This window comes from Brassica rapa, chromosome A04 (genome assembly GCF_000309985.2).
Source record: "Brassica rapa cultivar Chiifu-401-42 chromosome A04, CAAS_Brap_v3.01, whole genome shotgun sequence".
NCBI classification, from domain to species: Eukaryota; Viridiplantae; Streptophyta; class Magnoliopsida; order Brassicales; family Brassicaceae; genus Brassica; species Brassica rapa.
Genome location: NC_024798.2, coordinates 5611691 through 5618011, shown reverse-complemented (window position 1 = coordinate 5618011; position 6321 = coordinate 5611691). Strand labels below are relative to the sequence as shown.

General features: G+C 31.4%; 1 non-coding gene across 1 annotated transcript; it reads right to left on the bottom strand.

Moving 5' to 3' along the window:
• Positions 1-263: 263 nt before the first annotated feature.
• Positions 264-370, bottom strand: LOC117133854. The gene has a single exon (XR_004457895.1). It is a non-coding gene; the product is annotated as a small nucleolar RNA R71 (small nucleolar RNA).
• Positions 371-6321: the final 5951 nt, after the last annotated feature.

The following is a 6321-nucleotide window of genomic DNA, read 5'->3' as shown; positions in this document are numbered from 1 at the left end:
TCCTCAACGTGATCGAGAACAACAAGTATCATGGCTTGGCGGTAGAGGACCCGTTTGATCACTTGGACAGGTTCGACAGCTACTGTGGGTTGTCAAAAACTAATGGTGTGTCCGAGGATGCCTTAAAGCTCAAGCTATTCCCTTTCTCTTTGGGGGATAAGGCACGTCAGTAGGAGAAGTCTCTACCCAGCGACTCAATCACCACCTGGGATGACTGCAAGAAAGTATTTTTGGAGAAGTTTTTCTCTACTTCAAGAACTGCTAAACTAAGAAATGAGATTTCCAGCTTTCAACAGAAGAACTTGGAAGGATTCAGTGAAGCCTGGGAGAGATTCAAGGGCTACCAAGCTCAATGCCCACACCATGGTTTCTCTAAGGAAAGCTTGCTAAGCACATTCTACATGGGTGCTCTTCCTAAGTACAGAGCCAGATTAGATACAGCTAGCAATGGGTTCTTCTTGGGAAGAACTGAAGAAGATGCAGAGGAGCTGGTTGACAACATGGTAAAGAGTGACGCAGTCTACAGTGGAGACCACGACAGAGGCAGTAGAACATATGACAAGCAGCCGAGGAAGGAGTTAAAGGCTCTACAGGATAAGATAGACATACTCATTGCTGATAAATCCACCCAAGAGCAGATGAACTTTGTTGGTAACCCAAACCAAGAGACACCACCTGTTGTCTATGAGGTTAAGGGTTTGGAAGGTCAAGAAGAGCTGTGTTTCATTAACAACAATGGTAGCTGGTACAAAAAAGAGCCCAACTTTCAGTACAACAACTACCAACAGAAATCATATTCCAACAACCAACAGAGTGGTAAAACCAATTGGTAATAAGTGGAGTCGCCCATCTATCTTATATATTACTTAGGATCTCTTCTAACTACCGATGTGGGACACTTTGTATCTAATACGCCCCTTCGAGATGATGGCTCTTTGAGTGTCAATCTCAGAATGCTCGGGCGAGGATCGATGGACCAATTTTGGGCCAGATCGATGGATCGGGTTGGACTTCGTGGATTGGGCTCTGATACCATGCTAAGCTAGATGGACTTCCAACTTAAAACCAATTGGTAATAAGTGGAGTGGCCCATCTATCTTATATATTACTTAGGATCCCTTCCAACTACCGATGTGAGACACTTTCTGTCTAATAAAAGAAAGGTGAGCCTATGTGTTTTCAAACTTTTTCCACAAGTTTATTCTAGTTTTGTTTGAGGGCAAGCAAAGGGTAAGTATGTGAGAGTTGATATACCTCACTTTTTACCGGTTTTAACCATGGTATACGTTCATTTATAGAGTCTTTATGTTTTTTCGTATATGTTTTAAGATCTTTTTGGGTTTATGTACGTTTTGGAGTATTATGGAGGTTTTGGAGCCATTTGGAGCTTGAAGTGAAGAAAACCCTAAGTGCTGAAGTCAGAGTTGATAATTGGAAGTAGTGTTGATCTATACTCCTGGTGTATTGGTCGACGCTCATGCGGTCTAGCAAAACCCGACTTAAGTTTCAATAATTTCACTTTTGTTTCTAGCCACATATTTTCTAGGACCGACTCTGGGTAAGTGATATTAGTTTATAATTATGCTTGTTGTATTATTTGTCTTGACATGAGTCCGTAGGTTTTTAGAATGCCGTCACTAAATAATCCCAATATTCACCCTCCATTTTTGCAGGTACTTATGAAAAATATGCAAGAGCAAAAGTCTTGGGTGGTACCAACTTTTGAAAAAATGGATGTTTGTTTTCTTCAAGTTTCGTTTAAGATATTTAAGACTTCGGTTTTCTATTGGAGTTAAGTTTAAATATAAGACGGTTCATTTTGGCTAAAAAAGCTAGTGCTGATCCATAAAGAAATTTTTGTTATGGCTGAATGTCATTCTAACGAACGGCGGATGTTACAGAATTGCTCAAAACTCAAAGGCATGGACATAATTATAAATAGGGAAAATTCCAAAAATATTCCAACTAAATTTTGTTAAATTTTTTAATAGCCAAACTGTTTCGTTACCCAGTTTAATAAACCAACTAATTATTTTGCTCATTTTAATATACAAACTTTTAAACATATGCCCATATTAATACCCAAACTTTTTTTCATTTTAATTAAATATATTAATAGATTTCAAACGAATTCAAAAAATCTCTAAAATTTAAAAAAATAATCTCAAAAAATTCAAATTTTATTTTTTGTTTGTGAAATAAAAGTAACTTAATTTTGTATAATCTTCAATTTTTTAATAAAAGTTTTAAGTTTTAAATATTGAATTTAGTTTGTTTTCTGAAACAGAAAACAACTTTATTTATTTTCCTTCAAAATTAAATTATAAAAAAATTTCCCTAATTGTTTACCTTTTTCTTAAATTTTTAAATAAAATTAGAAAATTTTATTTTTTCTTAGATTTTGTTTAAAACTTATTAGTATTTTCAATGAAACAAGTTTTGTATATTAAAAGGGGCATAATTTTAAAATTTTGTGTATTAAAATGAAAACTAGATAAGCGCGGGTTCTTTTGTTATAACAAATTTTGATATGAATTAGTATTGTGAGATTATTTTATATTATTATGTTACAAAGTCAAATTATATAAAAGAAATAATTTTTAAAAAATATTATATAATTCATGAATTACTTTATTTGGAATTCAGTATAAATCTTATGTAATTCTCTCTTATGCATGGGTATTTTACATGGACCCCGAAAACCCAAACCAAAATCAACTCGAAAATTTTGGTTCGGTTCGTGTCGGTCCAGAGAAAAATACGTATTTTTTTGGAAATGTAGGTCTCTGTTCGCGTCTGAGACCTACCCGAAACCCGTTTGGGAGCCAAAGTATCCAAAATGTTTGTGTAAATTATATATATTTGTGTATTTTGGATATTTTTTTGGTATACATATATTTTTGAGTTTTGGTTTGAATTTCCGGTTATAGTTTTGGATTTCGAGTACAAAATCAAATTTTAAAAATATATTTGGGTATTCATATAAAATTTTGGGTATTTTTGGTTCTTCGGGTCAGATTTCAAGTACAATTTTAGGTCTTTTGAGTATTTTCTGATTTTCAGGTATTTGTTTAGATTTTGGATATTTTTCGTGTTTCGAGTATATTTATGTTTATCGAGTTTTATTTGAGTCCTAAATATCTGAACGGATCCATACCCGTTACATACAAAAATAACATATATTTAATAGGTATTTGAATTATGGAGTCGAAACCATTCAGATCTGAACGAAACCGATCCAAACCCAAATAATTTTTTTCTAAATACCTAATTAGGTCCAAAAACCCCAGACCTAGCAAAATTCATTGATTCGTTTTATAAAATTTTGGGTGAAAAATACTCTCCAGGTTTGATCAATTATGTAATAGGACATGGCTCATTTATATTTCAAAAGTTGATCTCGTAAGAAAATTTTGATCTAATGGAGGAGGATGACATATATGACAATGACCTCTACGTATTGAAATTTTGGTACCGTTTATATCAAATATATATATATGTTAAATTGATAGTCATGATCTTATTAAAGTGAATGAGATTTATTTAAATGTTAGAAGATATTATTTGGTTGCTATATAATAAGGGAATAGTTAATAATATTTAGTTGTATATAATAGGTTGGACTAAAAAATAAATAGGTGCAACAACCTTGTATAAGTAGATTTTTTAGGATTCCTTACCTTTTAATAGTATTAATTTTAATTATTTGGAGTATTAAATGGTAGCAAAAAATTTTGGATATTAAAAAGTTTAATGAAATTTAGTTTGGGTATTTTTATGGAAATTTTTAATGTTTTATAATAACATATCAAGGCATGAAAATGTAGAACAACTTTTCATTGTCTTGATCGAAACACGAATCTAGCCACCATTTATATCTCTTATATACTAAAGCACAAGTCACTAGAGCAATTAGATTTTGACACATGTAATTTTTATTTTTTTATAAAACCTAAGAAAAAAAAATTAAGCCACGGTTTTCTAATTCAAATATTTTCGTATCTGCAAATTTCAAATCCCTATTTTTTCTCATGGCACCATCCATCACGCTCCAATATTAATTCATTAACTTTAAACTGTTTTTTTCTCTTACATAACATTCAAACAACAATTATTTTCTATAGTTGTTTTCTCTCTTTCTTCTTCTTCTATTCTCTTTTCTTCTGAAACAATTTTTTATGATTCTATATGCATGATTCAAGTAGAGGGTTTTATCATAATATAAATGGTAGAAAATCAGAGCTTTGTTCCAGTATTAATATCAGAAACATGAAGTTATTTTCAACTTGGAAAATTATCCTGAACTTTTCTTGGAAAAAGGTAAAAACATTTATATTTTAAATTATACAGTATCTAAAATATGTTTGAATAGATGAAATTCAGCTTTGTATACGATTGTTATATAGCAAGGAACTATGATTCAAGCTTCTGTTAAACATAAACTGATAAAATATTTTTTTTTATAAAATAAATTTTAAAGGGAATTAAAACAAGAGAGCGTGAGTAATCCTTTATATACTAAAGTACAAGTAATCCGCGATATGCTTTTATAACCTGGCTAGCTGTTAAAGATCGTCTCTCTACTGGATCTAGAATGCGAACTTGGGGAGTAATACAAGGTTGCACTTTCTGTGGAGAACCAGAGGAATCAAGAGACCATTTGTTTTTTGCTTGCCCATATACATATGGTTTATGGTTGCAGATTATTGGATCTTTACTCCGACCGGCGCCATCGCCTGACTGGAACGAAATTTTGGCTCGTATTCTCCACTCAGCACATGACAGACTTGTTTCTATCCTCCTAAGGCTAGCATTACAAGTTACTATATATTACATTTGGCGGGAACGTAACGAGAGACGGCACACACAGCGAAGTAGACCAGCAAACCAGCTTGCCAAGGTGATAGAGAAGACTATAAAACAGAGGATTATGTCAACTCGATACTATGAGAAGAGAGGATTAACGAGACTGATGCAGCGATGGTTTGAGGCCCATATTGGGTAAGGATAGAGGCAAAGAGCAAAGTTTTTTGAAATTCTAGATTCATTTTGTACATAACTATTCTTTTCCATGATGATCAATAAATTTAACATTTCATCAAAAAAAAAAAAAAAAAAAAGTACAAGTCATTCACCTAATAAAAATCTGACACATGGAAATTGTGCTTTTAGAAAATTTAAATTCAATTAATTTTTTTTTATTTTCAATTCTTTGGTAAAAAAGAACTGAATCCCTAAAAAATTTCATGTCAATGTCAACACGTTCTTTTTTTTATCAACACGTTCAAATTTCTTAAAAGAACTGTTATTTATAATTAAAGATCATGTCACGATTCAAACTGTTTAACTAGAAGAGGTGATTGGTTGGGCCTTAGAAAATAAGATTTTTACAACCATTTTTTGTATGTTTTTGCTGTAGCTTTAGTTTTTTTGTTGTAGCTTTAAAAACTAAAATAAAACATGATTGGTAGTATTTAAGGTTGTAGATGGAAATTAAAGCTAAAGTCACTTCCTACAACCCAACCAATCACTCCCTCTGTTTTTTTAACACCAATTAACTCTTTTATAAATTCAAAAAACTTATTTCTTCTCCCTACCATGTCTTTCTCTACCATCGTTTCTAATTCTTCTACATCTTTTTCTTCTTGTGTTTTGAGTGTAGTAAAGGGTCTATACAAGTTTTTATTTCAGATTTAATTTGCTTTCATTTTCAATTCAGTGTTCTCTCATTTTTTTAATTCTTTAGGCATGATTGAGGTTGAAGATGGTACTTAAATATACTCCAGTTTCAAAGCTTTTTTCAAACAAGAAAAAATATCAGAATTTTGTCAGCAATTTTAGGTAATATATAGCAGATACAAATGGAATATTTACTAATCGGTTTTTTTTTACAAATATGTTTTCTATAACAGAATATACTCAACTAACAATTATACATCTGTCTTTGTTTTACCCTTGAATTTCAAGGTTAGTGATGACTAAAGAAAGAAGCTATGGAGAAGAAACCCAAAATGTAAGTTCAATGCACATGTTTTTTTTTTTGAAAAAAGGGTTATCAACGAAATTGTTGCTTCCATAGATGTATCGCTTTTTCGAAAACTCATAATAATTGTTTTTTTTTGTAAACCGTAATTGTTTTACCCTTCAAAATGTTTTGCTTCAAATGTTACACGCCTAATTTCTGGTCTCCATTTAATCCAGCTACCAAATGTGACTAAAATAGTATTTAGTTTTGATATTAAAAATAAATAAAACACTATCATTTGATTAAAACAAAATAATCCCCTATATATTAATAGAAGAACATTTAAAAAGTTATAA